At 51.5% G+C, this 16,841-nt stretch overlaps 1 protein-coding gene and 1 long non-coding RNA gene across 7 annotated transcripts in view; one reads left to right on the top strand and one right to left on the bottom strand.

Moving 5' to 3' along the window:
- CDH11 (cadherin 11) overlaps positions 1-16,841 on the top strand; it is a 148,351-nt gene that overhangs the window by 55,722 nt on the left and 75,788 nt on the right. For 3 of the 4 annotated variants that reach the window (XM_077885743.1, XM_077885751.1, XM_077885764.1), the window contains exon 2: positions 8,484-8,608. The gene's annotated coding sequence lies outside the window, so the exon portion shown is untranslated. Of the gene's footprint in view, positions 1-8,483; positions 8,609-15,761; positions 15,899-16,841 lie in introns of those variants that run through there. The other variant, XM_077885759.1, reaches the window with a different exon arrangement.
- Positions 11,637-15,687, bottom strand: LOC144306313 (uncharacterized). 3 transcript variants are annotated; one of them, XR_013373393.1, is made up of 3 exons: positions 12,679-15,687; positions 12,351-12,471; positions 11,637-11,888 (listed from the first exon to the last, which is right to left on the bottom strand). It is a non-coding gene; the product is annotated as an uncharacterized LOC144306313 (long non-coding RNA). The 3 variants fall into 3 exon arrangements; XR_013373386.1 differs by having other exon boundaries at positions 12,351-15,687; XR_013373390.1 differs by having other exon boundaries at positions 12,371-15,687.

Here is a 16,841-nt window from a genome sequence, read left to right as displayed (position 1 = left end):
CAATTGTTTGCAAAATGATGGCCTATTCTTGGGCACAGATGTTAGTTATTTTAGGAAACAAACCAGAACAGCTCAACATCGCTTTTACCAAGGCTACACAATTTGGGCCAAGTGAGCACATCATTGAAGTCCTTAAAAAAAAAAAAAGATAAATTCTACCTGTACTTTGACATCAAGTAGATAAAAAAGGTAGATTTTCATGTCCAAAAAGTTTTAGAGTCCAGGTTCCTGGTGGTTCTCCCTGTAACTACTACCATTCATCTACTGGTCCAATAAGCCGAGCTCTGCCGAGGGTTACCATGTACTGACCCGGGCCAGACAAAAATGAGTGTCAGATATTACATCTCACCTTTCTGTCTTCCGGAAGCTCGGAGTTTCCTTGGATGCAACATTGGAAGGGGCAGACCGCGTAGACGACTCCTGACCCGACAGGAAGCCATGTAGAGCTCTAATATTGTCAGATTTTTTTTTGTTTTTTTTTAATGTAAAGAGTGTTGCCTCCTAGTCAGTGCTTCCATCAGGAAGGGAGTTTCTGCTTTGCTGTGTGCGTTCCCGTCAAATGCTGAGAGATCTGTTCGTTCACAACAAGGAGACAGACAAGCAAAATAAAATAAAATAAACCGCAGTAGGAGGCTTAAGTGTTGTTCTGGGCGGTCGTGATTGCAGGCGCCCCGCTTGCTTTCTTAATCCCTGGTTCTTTCTAAGACTTTACCAGTGTGACTGCATAGACATCCCTGAAACCTTCCCGAAGCTGGCTTGTGTTTATTTTTGTTTGCCTGCCACCGCTTCCTCCCCTCGGAAGGTTAAAAAGCAAAATTGCTGGTATTCTAGGGCAAAAGTAAAATATACTCTCTTGAAGAAAGCCTCTTTATTTTCCTGCTAAGTGTTCTCAGGTTCTGGAACAGTTTATAAACAGACTCCGTGTGCGTTGGTGACGTTACGGTGGATGTGCTTAGATTTTCCCCTTTTTCTGATGTTTTATTCCTTTTCTGGTCGGTAGGGAACCCATCAAGGCGTAGCGGGGAGGCGGAGCCTTAGGAGCCAGGGACCCCCAGATCTGAATTCGTATTTTACTATTAATTAGCTTCGTTGTGTTGCCTAAGTAACTTACCTCCCCCGAGGTTGGGTTCCCGTGTCTGTGGGGAGGTGGGACCCCCCCGGCCCCCCGGGGCCTTGGCCCGATCAACCCAAGGAGCAGCGCGGGGGCAGCCCCGGGGGGTGCGGAGCGGGGCGCGCAGGAGGTGGCGAGTCAGAGCGGCGCTTCCAGTGTCACGGCTCTTGACACGTTAAGGGAGAGAAATCGAAACGACATCATTTGGGCAAGAAATAGGGATAAAATGTAGAGTAGCAGGAGGCTCTGCTCATATGCTAGATGACTGTTTGTTTATTCATTTCCCAACGATATCACAAAGGCTGTGAATATTTATTTAGTTCTGCTCCCAATAGTCCTTCTAATGGGGAATTATTTGGGTACAACGAAAGACATTTGTAAATGCGGCTGATAAGACTGGCATCGGACAAGGAGTGTTTTGTTGGACACAAGAATTCTATTGTCCCCGGCTTCAGTTGTCAAGTGCCCGGAGAACCCAGAATTTATGGTGGCAGCACAAAGGTCCTTTCAGGGCCCAGCGAAAGAGCTGTGAGATCCCGCTCCCTGGCTTTTCAGGGCTTCTGATCTTTTTATGGGGCCCGGACAATGCCGGATTCAGCCGCTGCCCGCGCCTCCTGCCCGGCCCTTGGCCGCCAGGTATTGTGCGGTAATTACCATGGTGACAATGGGCTCTCTCTGCGCCCGGCCACCGCGCTTTGGAAAACGGCGAAGGTTGTCACTTTGTGTTAGGTGCCTCCAAAGGCATGGCTCACTCAGAAAAGCTGCTCCAGGGAAATAAAGATCAGCGTGTTAAGAGTTTGATTTAAAGCGCCGCTGTGGCCAATCCGCTTGGAGGCCAGGACGGCTTTCGGGGTGTTTTCCCGTAACTGCGGGCCGACGTTGGACATCATCCCTGCCGTCATCCCCCCGTCATCCCCACCATCATCCCCCGCCTTCATCCCCACAGTCATCCCCGCTGCCTCCCTGCCATCATCCCCACAGTCATCCTCGCCCTCATCCCCCCATCATCCTGATAGTCATCCCCACAGTCATCCCCGCCATCATCCCCTGCCGCTTTCCCTGCCATCATCCCGGTAGTCATCCCCAGTCATCCCCCGCCGTCATCTCTGCCGCCATCCCCTCCGTCATCCTCATCCCCGCCATCATCCCCCTCGTCATCCCCGCCATCGTCCCCCTCCGTCATCCCCGCTGTCATCCCCACCGTCATCCCTACAGTCATCCCCGCTGCCTCCCTGCCATCATCCCAGCAGTCATCCCCACAGTCATCCTGGCCCTCATCCCCCCATAATCCCAATAGTCATCCCCACTGTCATCTCCCTCTGTCATCCTCGTCATCCCCACAGTCATCTCTGCCATCATCCCCCCTCGTCATCCCGCCATCATCCCCCTCGTCATCCCCACCATCATCCCTGCCGTCATCCCCCTCCATCATCCCCCTTCGTCATCCCCGCTGTCATCCTTACCCTCATCCCTGCCATCATCCCCCTTCGTCATTCCCCTTCGTCATCCCCGCCCTCATCCCTGCCATCATCCCCACCTTCATCCCTGCCATCATCCCACTCTATCATCTCTGCTGTCATCCCCGCCGTCATCCCCACAGTCATCCCCACCCTCATCCCCACCCTCATCCCCTCTGTCATCCCCCTTGTCATCCCTGTCGTCATCCCCACCCTCATCCCTGCTGTCATCTCCGCCGTCATCTCCGCCTTCATCCCCACCCTCATCCCCGCTGTCATCTCCGCTGTCATCCCCACCCTCGTCCCCGCTGTCATCCCCGCCGTCATCCCCCTCCATCATCCCCCTTCATCATCCCCGCTGTCATCCCTACCCTCATCCCCCTTCGTCATCCCCCTTCATCATCCCCGCCTTCATCCCGGCCATCATCCCCACCCTCATCCCTGCCATCATCTCACTCTATCATCTCTGCTGTCATCCCTGCCGTCATCCCCGCAGTCATCCCCACCCTCATCCCCACCCTCATCCCTGCTGTCATCTCCGCCGTCATTCCCCACCTTCATCCCCGCTGTCATCTCCGCCGTCATCCCCACCCTCGTCCCCGCTGTCATCCCCGCCGTCATCCCCGCTGTCATCTCCACCGTCATCCCCACCCTCGTTCCCGCTGTCATCTCCGCCGTCATCCCCACCCTCGTCCCCGCTGTCATCCCCGCCGTCATCCCCCTCCATCATCCCCCTTTGTCATCCCCTGCCATCATCCCCACCCTCATCCCCTCTGTCATCCCCCTTGTCATCCCCGCCGTCATCCCCATCCTCATCCCTGCTGTCATCTCCGCCGTCATCCCCACCCTCGTCCCCGCTGTCATCCCCGCCGTCATCCCCGCTGTCATCTCCACCGTCATCCCCACCCTCTTTCCCGCTGTCATCTCCGCCGTCATCCCCACCCTCGTTCCCGCTGTCATCTCCGCCGTCATCCCCACCCTCGTCCCCGCTGTCATCCCCGCCGTCATCCCCCTCCATCATCCCCCTTTGTCATCCCCTGCCATCATCCCCACCCTCATCCCCTCTGTCATCCCCCTTGTCATCCCCGCCGTCATCTCCACCCTCATTCCCGCCGTCATCCGCGCCATCATCACCCTCTGTCATCCCCCTTGTCATCCCCTCTGTCATCCCCTCCGTCTTCCCCGCCGGCGCAGGGCCCGGGCTGGAGGTTCTGCAGGCCGGCGTGAGCCCCGGGCAGTCCTCCACCCTCAGTGGGAGCAGGCGTCCGAGCGGCGCCGGGAAGTTGAGGGTCCCCCAAATGTCTTGAGGCGCCGTGTCTCCATCTGAGAAAGGCTGGTGTGGGAAACGTCCACCGGGTTGACACCCCGTGCGCGGGGTCTGTGCTGCGCGGAGCCGAGCGCCGGCCTCTGTGGGTGGCGCCCGGGCCAGGGGCCCGTCTGAGTGGCGGATTCACGGTAAAGGGCCAAGCTAACCCTTAGGTCGCATGCCCGGCGGAGAACACAGCGGGCGTCTCCCCGCGGTCACAGCTGCCCACGGAGCACCATCCTGCCAACCGGTCGCTACTCCCATTGCCTAGTGACGAAGTGCAGCCCGGAGTCGCCTGCCCCAAGTCAGAGGGCTCGGAGGGGCGAAGCGTGCCCTCCAACCGAGTGTCTCCTCGCATTCGAGAGCCCGCTCCTCCTCTTCACTATTTTTTTTTTTCAAAAAAATTCAAAATCCATAAACCTATCTTACAAAATATGCTTCGCCATATGGTTTTGGAACTTGGGCCATAACAGGAAAGAGAAACACCCAGTGATGATTATTAATGGTGTTTATTCATCCCTCCAGCAATGTCAGGCAGACAGGACACCCACAAAAGGAAGAAGGCCCTGCCGCGGGGGGGTGGGGGGGGTGGGGGCAGAGCCGGGCGCCCCTCTGCTGCCCCTTCTCCTGCCCACAGAACAAGACGCAGCAGCAGCTTCAGGGGACGACAGGGGACGACAGGACCACTTGGTCTCTCCACTCCAGCTGGAAGGCGTGTGGCCTCTCTGGGCTTCTTTGCCAGAACGTGGCGGCCTCCGAAACCGGAGATTTCATCTGTTGGTTTAATACTAATCTACTGAGTCACCGTTCGTTCCAGTCAGCTCCCTACCAAAGCACTGGAGATTCTCTGTTGTGTCGTTTTACTAAAAAAGTAGACGTTTTCTGGGCTGATGTCCTAGAGGGGTGGGTATGATTTTCCCCTGGAAGCAGGCCTCAAATCCGCCAGGAGAGGGGTGGGTTGTTGGTGACCCATCGGGCCATGCCGCTCCCCGGCTCTGAGCACGTGGACACTTACCGCTTAGCTGGTTTCTTCTGTCTATAAAATGGAGCTGTCCCTGTGCCCTTGGGCTCCCCTGCTCCCCTCCGTGACAGCTCCTGGCCTTTTCACCTGTCACCCGCCCCCCACCTACACCAGCATCGCACACACAGCAGGTGGCCCAGGATCCTGTTGATGGAGTCAGTGAGGTGGGAACTATTTTAACTTAATGCACGTACTTCCAGCCCTTACCCTCCTGCCCCCCCCCCCCCAGCACTACCTACTGCTGTCCTTGTTGCCCCTGTACCGTTAACAAGATCCCAGCCCATGCCTGGCCTGGCTGAGTCCACGCTCCTGAAGAGCATCCACACTTGCAGATCTGTAGGCCAAGGCGTTTGATCTGGAGCAGGGACCCTCAGAGAAGGACAGAGAGACTTCTGGGTCAAAGGGAAGCCTATGGACTTGCATGTACGGAACCTTCTCAACACTCAGAGCTCAGCAAGGGAAATGTGCCACCCTCCCTCCCTGGCTTTTCTCCTTGCTTTCTGTACGCTTGCTAGAGATTTCCCCAACCTCTCGATGCCCTTGGCTTCCGTGTTCTTTCCCCCGATTTCTCAGTCTCTCCGCAGTCATCTACGGCAGGAGGCGTCTGTGCCCCTAGGGGGTCAGGGCTGCCGGTGGCTGAGCACAGTGCTGGACACGGGGCGCAGAAGGCCGTGACCCTGTCCTCGGAGCAGGCCCATGATGGCCCTGAGAGAGGACGAGGAGACGGTCTGAGAGTAGGTGGGGGTAGATGCCACGGGGCTACATTGGATTTCCATGGCTCAGAAGGGAACGCGTGATTCCAGGTCTGGGGGAGTCATGGGAAGAGGAAGGAAAGTCAACATTCCAGGCAGGGACTCTAGTGGAAAGAGAAGATGGGCGGTAGATGCGCAAGGACCTCTCAGCCCCAACAAGCTCTCTTCCCGTCAACTCTGCTGAAAGCACAGAGACAGCTAAGATTTTTTTTTTTAAGCCTTTGTTTTCTTTTCTAAGAAGCACAGTGCAGTTGTATACCAACATTTCCACACAACCTACATCCTGTCTCAAGTGTTTGCAGTCCTCGGAATTCATAGACAATTCACCCAGCTATTTTTGCTTTCCTTCCAAAGCTCTTAATTGTCTGTGCAGACTTTTGGTGAAAGGGATTTTATAGGGGATACTTTGCAGGGAAGTAAGCGGTGCAAGGCAAAGTGGGAGTTCAATTAGATTTTATGGATTTGAGAAGTAAACTTTTAAAAGCACGCTGGCTACAGGTACAGCTGTATTACGAGCTGACTGCATACTGGGGGTGCCAAGAGAAGGAGCAGAGCCTGTCGTGTCTGCTGAATTCTGGTCCCACCTCGGATCTTGTTGGCTGCACACCTTGGCCAAGAGTCTCACCCTTCGCGTAGTGGGGTGAGATACTCGGAGGGGCTTAGGACAACCACAGTGGTGACACGTATTTAAAGAGAATGCATTAGTGAGGCCGTGGCAGACGCCTGTTCCATTTATGGCGAACTAGTTATCCGCTGCTGAGGAACATACGGTCCTCAATTTAGCGGCTTGTAACAATTCACTATTACCTTTTATAGTTGAGTTTAGTGAAGTCATCTGGGTGGTTTTCACTTGGGGTCTCTCACGCTGTGTAGTCAGATGGTGGAGGCACATGAAGGTTGACTGAGTTGGATGTCCAAGATGGCATCTTTGCTTCCCAGCTGGCACCCTAGCTCGGATGCCTAGAATAACTAGGTATGGCTGGGCCTCTCAATCTCTCTCTCTCTCTCTCTTTCTCTCTCTTTCCATGCAGCTTCTCCCCATGGCTACCTGGGGCTTCCTCATAGCATCTGGGTCTAGAGTCTTTAGACCTCTGACATGACCGCTGACTTCTTCCAGATGCAGCTTTCCGAGAGCACAAGGCAGGCTGCAAGGTTTCTTAGGACTTGGTTTCGAAATCATAGAGTGTCCCTTTGCTATGTTTCATTGGTGACCCAAGGACAGACAACTCAGATTCACAGAGGAGGGGCCCTGGGGCATGAATATGTGAGACGTATGGTTCATTTGGGAGGGGGCCGTTTTTGAAGACTGGCTCAACATGGAGTGTGGTTGCAAAGTAGGGACCTTCATCAGTTATGTGTTCTCTGAATCGTCCAGGTGGCTTTTTCTGTCTGACTCCATGTTCATCTGTGAATAATCCCATTGCTATTCTGTCCTCAACATCCTGGAAATAGCACACAGTGGGAAATTTCCTTGTTCTTGCTATAATCCCCATATCGAGATGCTGTGGACGCATTTTAGACACGTAATTTATCTGTAGCCCTTCACCAAGGAGGGTGTTTGCTTGTTGCTGCTGTCATTGCTGTTTTGGGGAGGAAGGCATGGTGCATGAGGAGGAACTGTTGGGTGGAACCAAGATGAGATAAGAAAAGTGGATTTGGAAACAAAAAAAGAAGCATAATAAGTAAAGTCAAATAAGAAGCTATTTCCGTTCTTTTTAAAAATATATATTTTATTTATTTGAGAGAGAGAGAGAGAGCAAGGGGAAGGAGCAGAGGAAGAGGGAGGAGGAAAGAATCCCAAGCAGATTCCACGCTGAGTGCAGAGCCGGATGCGGGGCTCGGCCTCATGACCGTGAGATCACAGCCTGAGCCAAAACCAAGAGTGGGGCGCTTCACTGACTGAGCCACCCGGGTGCCCCAGGAGCTGTTTCAGATGCTAATGCAGTCTGGGTTGATCCTAGAAGGTAGAAACCCTGGAGATGAAGGACATTCAAGAAATCCTTCGTGCCATTGTGTTAAAGCTATGCCAGCAACCACCTTCCTTGGTTCGGTGCCTCAGTTTTTGAAGACGACAGCTGTTCAGACGCCCCGTATTCCTCTCTTCATTCACTGAACACACATACATTGAACAGCTGCTCTGGGCTAGGGAATGTGTTAGACACTTGGGAGATATGAGGATGAATCAGACCAGAATCCAGGCGGAACACGGCCCCCACACAGAAATCCAGAGTGTGCTGTAGCGCGGGAGGGGGCGGAGAAGAATGTAGTCTCGAGGAAGAATTGCGGCTCTGTCCGCCCCGTGCTCAGGCCTGCTGGTGTAGGGATGACATCTCCTGTCACCGCAGCCACCGCTGTCCCTCTGTGCCCTTGGGACTGTCATTGCACAAGGCTCTGGCAGCACCAGAACAGTGGTTCCCCCTTGCAGAGAGAGGGGACCTACTTTGGACTCAGATAGAACGTGGGTCATCTCAGAAATGGGCTCCGAGAGTTGCTATCCCCCCCCACAGGTCTGTTGCTCGTGGCAGAGCAAATGTATGTGACGTCCGTAGCAAGGTGTAGGGGGCTGGATGATGGCTGCTCTTATCTTTTCGTCAAAGTACTAAGTGCACATAGAGTTAGTCACACCATCTTTTGGTTGTTCTAAACCCACGGCAGGTTTTCCCCAGTTTTCGCACAATGGCAATACTTTGCTTACACCTTTCTCTCCACACCTGGACTGTTCTGCTCTAAGAGAAAAGCCTGTCTGCGCAACGGTGTATCCCCGGTGTCTAGTAGTGTGTCATTTCATTGATTCATGTCGCCTCTAGGTTAATAATGATCCTTTCACTTTTTGCAGAAATCACCGTATTTTCGACTCCGTGGCCCTGTGACACTCGTTCCGCTTGTCATTTGTTGAGTGACCAATCCGATGGGTGGAGTGTGTTATAGGAATTGGCAGCAGGTATCCAATGGGTGAAGAAGGTAAGATGGAGCTACTTTACTGTACTATGAATGTGGGGATGGAAATGATGCCCAGCAGGCCCCTCCCTTCCTCCAACCTGCCTTTGGTCGAACCTGCGTCAAATCAAAAGCAGAATCTGAGACGGAAGTTGGCCTACTTTCTGAGTCTCTGAAGAATGTGATTATTCGCTGTTGTTCTTGGGTTCTCTTTAGTGAACACCTGTTATGTACTAGTATAAGGGTGATGGATTTTGTGGTTGTTGTTGTTTGTATATTTGTGGGAGAGGAATGACTAGAAAACTCAGAGGAGCAAAAAGGAACTGGGTTCCTAAGGAAAGACTTAGCTGGGCAGACTAAGACAATTGCCGTGTTGCTTTTTCCTCTTTTTCTTCTTTTGAAGAGAATTCTATAAATATGAACAGGGAGGCTTATATCCCATGGCCAGGAGGCTGAACCTTTTAGACCTCCAAAGACCGACCACAAGATCATAAGCCAAAAGGCTGATTTCAGATCTCAGGCCCAGCTCTGCCCCTCACTGTCCCTGTGCCCTTCGATTAATGAGCTCCTCTCCAGGCCACAGGGTAGTTGGACCTAGGGGCATTAACCATTCTTAAGTTTTAGGATTCTGTGAATCCTTTTATCTTATCTATCTTGTCAGTGATAACTAGAGCTATTTTTATAGAACATCCAGCAATCCAGATAGAATGTAAGAAATAATTCTATTGGCATGACTCCCTACATTTTAGGGTTCTAAGTCCATCAATCTGTATGTCTGTGCCTCATCTCCATATGGATGTCCAACAGATGCTTTAAATGCAGAGGCCCAGTACATAACTTTGTCCTCTATGTCGTGTTTCGGGGTAGCATCAAAATTCATCCAGGTCAGAAATATGGAGGTGCTACTGTATGCCTCTCAGTGCCTTACCTCCAAAAGCAATTTATTTCTGTTGATTCCTACTGATGATAGTCCTGTTATCTCTGAAATACATATATTTTTTAATATCTCTTGTCTCCCCACTGCCATCCTGCAAACATAAGCCTGGTCCTCTTTCTCCAGAGTTATGACAGTTGCCACCCGACCAGTCACCTTGCCCCTGATACATCTTCCATACAACTACTGTAAACTACATCCCTATGTCCAGATAGCCTGCTACTTTCCTACTTAATCTTTTCAGTGTCAGAGATCTGAATTCCTTCGTAAATGTCTGGGATCCTCTCGGGGTAGGAGCCGCTGTTTTACTGTCTGGACTCCTCTCTTGGCCATTCTCTCTGCCCACCCAGCCTTTAGCAGACGCCTCCACTGTGGGATACTGTAGGATACAACTGTCACTTCCCCAAAGCCCGATAATCTGCCTCTCTTCGCAAGCCAGCTCTTGGTGGCTTTGTGTCTTGGCTTGGACCTCAGCACCTCTAAGGAATTCTCTCATCCCTGAAGGCTGAGCCATGGGTATCTCCTCTACAGCACGTTGGTAGTCAGAGATTACACCATCTACTGCGTTGTCAGCAGTGGGCTGGAATTGTCTATTTGATTACCTGTGTTCTCAGCTAGACCTGGAGGTTCTTCAGGGCAGGACTTATTTGAGGACCACTGTGCTCCTAGTTGCAAGCACTGTGTCTGGACCAAAGTAGGTTCCCAATAAATATTCATCAAACACATGAATAGAGACTTTATATTTTGACTAGAACATGAGGAAGGGGAGCTGATGTTACAGAGAGAAAAGTCATAATAAATGGCAGCTAACAGGTATTGAGTGCCTAGTACACATCAGGCAAATAAGATATTGAAAGACATTGTGGCCTCCCACAATCCTTGCAGAAACCTAATGTGGTAGGTATTATAAATGTCCAAGATTCGCTAAATGAGAAAACTGAGTCTTGGAGAAGGTAACTCACTTGCCTCTGGCCATATTGACGTAATTTTTATCCTTGGAAATGTTTATCATTAAGAAGTCTGGCTTCAGCTGGAGCTTAAGTCTCTTAGGCCTGAATCAATCTGCTCTGTTGTGGACCAAAAACACAGACAAACAAACAGATAAACCAGTTCCTGCAAGGGAGGCGTGACTCTTTACCTACACCCCGCTCCAGTCCCCCCACCACCCCCTGCAAGCTTTTGTGACATAGATGATGACTAGACCCCTAACTCTGTGGCGACTTCCCAGGTGTTGGATACTCATATTTGAATGTGAATCTATTGGAGGACAAAATTTCAACTTGGGGAGCTCCCCAACTCTTTCTGCCTTGCTCTGGCCCATGTTTGTTATGGGAAATAAGCCAGTGAATGAAAATGCCCTTCAGGGAGCGGAGAGGCACTTCCCTGTGAAAGCACCAGTATGATCTGGAGTATGTGCCTGGCTCCCCGCAAATTACCATATTTTGCACTCATTTGCTCCGAAGCCTGGCTCAGCAGATGAGATGCATCTCTCCTGTAGACATGTCTGTGAGTGATGATCATCTCATTTCTGCCAAGCCAAATGGGTCTCTTCATTTCATCGGCCCTGTGAATTCTTCAACAGAATATGCAACTGACATTTCCTATTTTTCTAGATAATGGGGACAATTAGAATAAGGTATCAATGAAGCAGAGTCAGAAGTTAAATAGAAAGTACTTGAATTTAATTTCTCTTCCAGGATACCTGTTAGTTTCTTTTTATTTCTTTATTTCTTTTTTTTTTTTAAGTAAGAGTTCTTTTTTTTTTAATTTTTATTATTTATGATAGTCACACAGAGAGAGAGAGAGGCAGAGACACAGGCAGAGGGAGAAGCAGGCTCCATGCACCGGGAGTCCGACGTGGGATTCGATCCCGGGTCTCCAGGATCACGCCCTGGGCCAAAGGCAGGCGCCAAACCGCTGCGCCACCCAGGGATCCCTATTTCTTTTTTTCTGCTTAGAAATTAAGAACGCCTATTTTGAAGAATTCTGCTTAGCTTTCTTCCAAGGAGAGGAAGGTAAACTATTCTAATGCTTGTAACCCCCTTGGGTTAAAAAAAAAAAAAAAAAAAAACACAGCGTGGTACAAACAGAATGGCCGTTTGATCTTTGGGGCTAAGATTCTTGTTTTACAGAGAGGATTTTTTTTTTTTTTTCTCCTTAAAGAAAGGAAAGACTTGTTTGTGGTTATACTGTAAGGTTTCAGAAGAACAAAACACAATTAACCAACAGCTTAGGCTCCAGACTCAGATTCTTGATCCCCCGTCAATTCACATGGCAGCATTTCCGGAAGGCACCTGCGGTGTGCCGGGTAGGCTCGCAGAGCAGAAGGGGCACCTCCCTTTTCATCGATGAGCTGACAGTTAAGTTGCTCTGTACAAAGTGCTCAACGTCCAGGTAGGAAGGAAAAGGAGACATGGGGTGGAGAGAGGGATAAAGAAAGAGAAAGGCTTTTAACAAGTGGTAGGGAAGCGGTTTGGGCCTACAAGATCAGCTCTGCGGCTGACCTCCAGGGAGATCCACTTGAACCTCATTCCTGGCACACACTTCCCTTGGGTCCCTCTTCAGAGCAGGGGAGGAATTACCTGGGGTAGCTCCAGGATAGGGCTTCTCCTCCTGCTACCTCCCTGGGCCTTTATTCTAGGGCACTGGGGCACAGATAGGATGGTCTTAAAGTGGAAAGTATTTGGCCTTAGGCTCATGGAAAGCTTACACGCATGAGTGCTAATCAGCAGGGCTCAGTGGTCACAGGTCACCCAGTTATCTTTCATTTGCACAAAAATCAATCCCCAAAAGCCACTTTGGTTGGGGGGGCGGGGGGGAGCTGCGGCTCACCTGTGCCGAAGTATACCCACCAGGCTCGGCTTTGTTCGAAATGTTGGCAGCCTGCCTTCCACCCCCCGGGCCTGCTGGGTCTGTCTGTGAATGCACATTGCCTATTTCGGGATGTAGGCCACTGTGGAGAAAGAGGCCAAGTATCTGTCTGTAGCTGGTGTCACCTGAATAAAAAGCAGACACAGTCCACTTGCGGACTTCTTTGCAGATCTTGGGTGCCTGTGATGTGACTGTGGGTCCTGCCGTCAGCTGAGAATTACGGGCAGCGCTCATGTGCCGGGCAACACGAGGGGCCTATCTCGGCCCCAATCAATGCTAAAGGACAGACCTTCCACGGGAGTTGCGAGTCTTGAATCCTGCTGTATTTAGCTACCGATGAACACGACTCCGAGGCCACGCCTGGTAACGACAGTGAGAGCTGGTGTTTGGGGAGCCTGCCCGCGTGCAGGCACTGCGCTCGGCTGCGCGATCTTGTCGGGCGTCACCAGGACTTGGAGTGGTAGGAGTGGTACGTGCAGTCATCACGATTCTTTCATAGACGAGCATCCTGAGGTCCAGAGAGCTGAAAGTCAACTGGCTAAGGGACGCGATCAACAATGGGGGAGGCCAGGGTCCCTCCCTCCTCCTGAGCACCGACGCTTCCAGTTCTTCCGTAGCTTGCCTTGCAGTCCTAAGGAAGTTAGAGGGCAACTGTATCATGGCTCTCCCGGTGTGGCCATGGCCTAAACCTCCACGTGGGTTCTGAAGGAGCCCCGGCAGCTTCTGGCTAAGGCATTAGGATGCAGCTGAGTGTGTGCACTGAGTGAGAGGGAACACACAGGGCGAGGAGGCAAAGAGAACCATCCACCTCTTGAGGACTGTTCTTGTTTTAGCCATTGGAATAGGTGCTGGAAATGAAACAAGGGGCCAAATGCACATGCTTTGGGGGAATACAGGAGTGAAACTCAAGCTGTGTCTTTGAAGAACTTCCCTCTGTGTGATGGAGCCAAATAACCATGGCAGACAAATAACCGTGATGCAAGCTCCTTCTAGACAGGTCTAGGCTGCCCTAGGAGCGTCGAGGGGGTGACTCTGGGAGACGAAACCAAGAGAAGCTTCAGTGGGGAGGTGACCTTTGGATTTAGACATGGAGCATGCATAGGAGTTTACCAAGAAAAGGCCAGGAAGGATTTTGTAGTGCAGAAGTGAGAGAGAGAGAGAGAGAGAGAGAGAAGGCTCAGTACAGTTCTCGGGCCACTGTTGGTCGTGACTAGGTGGTTTGTTTGTTTTCATCTTTATTATGTTTAAGTAGCTAAGACAGCTCAATAGATGAAGATGGTCTGAAATTCAAAAGGTGATAAAAGGTCTACAGAGAATCCCGTCTCCCTCCGCGCCTCCTCTCATCCATGAATTTCCTTCCCTGCGGAGGCAGTTACTATTTTTGGATTCCTCTGAGGCTGTCCAGAGATTTCCTGGATGATTATTACAACCACACGTATCCACAGAGTCACTTTCTCCACATCTGCATGTGTAGAGGGTATCTGACTACACACACTGGTATGCACACTGTTCTAGAAAAAGAAACCTTTATTAGGTTTTTTTCCCCCTTATTCATTTGACTTGCTCTCCTTTGACTTTAAACTTTTTTAAAATCAAGAAAAATCACAAACCTGAAGAAAGTTGCAAAAATAACACAATGAATTCATTATAAACCCATCACCTAGGGACGCCTGGGTGGCTCAACGGTTCAACGTTGGGCTCGGAGCATGGTCCCGGGATCCTGGGATCGAGTCCCACATTGAGCTCCCTGCAGGGAGCCTGGTTCTCCCTCTGCCTGTGTCCCTGCCTCTCTCTGTGTGCATCTCATGAATAAATAAAACCTTTAAAAAATAAAAAAATAAAAAATAAGCCCATCATCTAAGATAGCTGATTTTTTTTAATCATTTGCCATGTTCCGTGCAACGATTGCATGGATTTAATCCCGAATTAAGGTACAGCTTGGATGTCAGTTACCCAGAGATCTGTGTGAGGCTTTGCCTCCCCAGCACTTACTTCCTGGACACCCCAGGTTTCCTGGAAATCTAGAACATGGTCCTCCTTGTGTCAGTTGCTCTGAGATGCCATGAGCAGCAAATCTGCCTCCAGGATGGAGATAGCAGGGCGGGCCCTTCTCTGGGCCACTCGATACCCACCTGTGCTCATCCCTGGCAGAGGTTTCTCCCTGCCTTGTCACGTGCTCACTCAGCAAGCGGTGAGCATCTCGGGCAGGTGAGCGAGCTCTCTGAACTTGCCTTCTGGGCCCAGTGGTCCGGGGTGGGAACACACAACACAGTCGGGTAAAATCTGATCCCTTCCCTTCCGACACCCGGCCCTTTAGACAGTAGAGGTCTTCTGTTGGTCAGCTTCAACGCGGCAACCTCAAAGCCTGGCGTAGGATTCTCTCCTTTCAGAGATCAAAGCCCCCCGAGCACTGCTCAAGTTATCATCTGCGCGCTTCCTGCGTGCATGCCATGGCAAGGGACGGTTTTATTCTACGTGAGAGGGACTCTGAATACTGTGACAGGCAGGAAGTAACCCAAGAAGACAGTGCGAGATGGTTTTGTAGTCAAGAGCTCTGGGCCCAGGAGGATAGTTTTCAGGTATTCATTCAGTCACTCATCAAATAATTATTGAAATCCTTCGCGGCCTCTTTCATGCTTTGTATCAAGACATGTGCGTGCTCTCTGCAGACCGTGTGATGGTGACCCGGGTGGGGGGGCAGCCAGAGAGATGCATCTCGGCTGGAGGAGGCAGGTGGAGCTGAGAGCGGCGGGGGAAGATCTCTAGGGAGGGACTTCCTGGCCAGGCAGCCGTTCATTCGCACATGGAACACCCGCCGACTGACGCTTTGCCCCGCTCTAATTCCACGTGTTCACCTGGGAATAAGACCTACTGCGGTTCCTATTTTTATGGGACTCCTATGCCGGTGAGGGGGTGTCCCCCGACCTCCCTGTGTGTCCACCTGTTTCCTTATGTTCCGTCCAGGAGGTTCCGCCGCTCCCACTGGGGCAGGACAAAAAAAATCAGGCCATGGCCTGTCGGCTCTCGGTGGCCTCGTGTGATTCCTAAGCCAGAGAATCGCCCTCTCCTCCGGAGGCTACTAACCCAAATTACCCCGTGCCCTGTGGGGGCCTCGGAGCTCAAGGAAGTCGGAGACTGCAGAGAAGGACCGGTCACAGGCCGTGCTAAAATCTGCCTCCAATTAGCTGTGTCTGCCGAGGGTCTAGGAGGCTGCAGCCTGACACCTGGCAGATGCCTCTATTTGGAAGCTTCAGAAAAATCGCGGAGGGGCCAGTGAGTTCATCTTTTCAAGAGGCTCTGGATTTTAGAATCTCAGCACCATTCCAAAGGCTGTTAGGTTGCCACAGCAACAGTTCTTATACATTCTCTTTCCTTTCTTTCTTTCTCTCTCTCTCTCTCTCTCTCTCTCTTTTTTTTTTTTTTTAATAAGAAAATGAACTGTGAAAAATCCGGCCACAGACTTGCCAGGAAGGGCTGGGTGAGGAGGTGCCTCTCTAAACCAACGTCTAGTAAGTTCCCCCGAGTACCGTGTGTCTGTCCCTAACAGATGCTGTCTTGGGCCTTTCCACGCTCCCCACTTTCACTGCAGAATTTCCACTTGAAACCTGGACCCAGGAGGATTGTTCTTCATTGCCCCAACCCGTTGACGTCAGGCTTGGGGCAAAGAAGAAGCCTGCCTTGCTGGTGAACCTTCAGGTCCTCTGGGGTTGGAGCGGGACCCGCGAGGGCAATGAGCACCCCGTGCTCCCCCCGGGCACGGCCAGGGTGGCGGCACCCCGGCTCCTGGGAGCACGGCCTCCTCGGCACCTCTCCTCCAAGCTGCTGCAGGATTTCTCCAAAATCCAAATGCAAAGTTGCTTACCTTGAAAACCTTAAGCTTCAGAAGACCATGGTCTCTTGCAGGATAAGTTACAGGGCACGTGGCTCATAAGACGGCCAGGATCCCGCCTCCCCTCCCTCTCGTCTCCTGAAGCCCCCAAGCCATCCCCAGGTCAGCCCCCATTTATGCTCCATCCATAGCTTATTGCTGGTGGTCCTGGGACTCCCTGGGGTGATTCCATCCGGATTCCCTTGCACAAGGTTTCCGCCTCTTTCCCCATTTCTCTAGAAACGTAGAGAAGAGTCCTCTCCTCCGGGTGGGGTTCCCTGGGCCAGTGGGACAGGTGGTCACTTCTCTCCCTCCAATGTGTTGGCGCCTTGGGCGGGGGGGGGGTGGTCCATATGCCTTCCATGGACCCCAGGCACCTTCACTTTCAAGAGCTCCTTCTACCATAAAAAATAAATATATTCTATGGGTGATTTGTTATAAAGACGAATATAATCTCCCCCCTCCAAAAAAAGGCGATTAATTCCCCTTCTGACCTTAAAAGAAATTACAAAGTTGCTGTGTGAGGATGTGGGGAAAAGGGAATTCAGTGCACCCTTGGTGGGAATGTAAAGTGGTAACAGCCA

The sequence above is a fragment of the Canis aureus genome, chromosome 3 (assembly GCF_053574225.1).
Source record: "Canis aureus isolate CA01 chromosome 3, VMU_Caureus_v.1.0, whole genome shotgun sequence".
NCBI lineage: Eukaryota > Metazoa > Chordata > Mammalia > Carnivora > Canidae > Canis > Canis aureus.
Note: the sequence above shows the minus strand (reverse complement) of the source record. Positions and strands in the feature narration are given on the sequence as shown.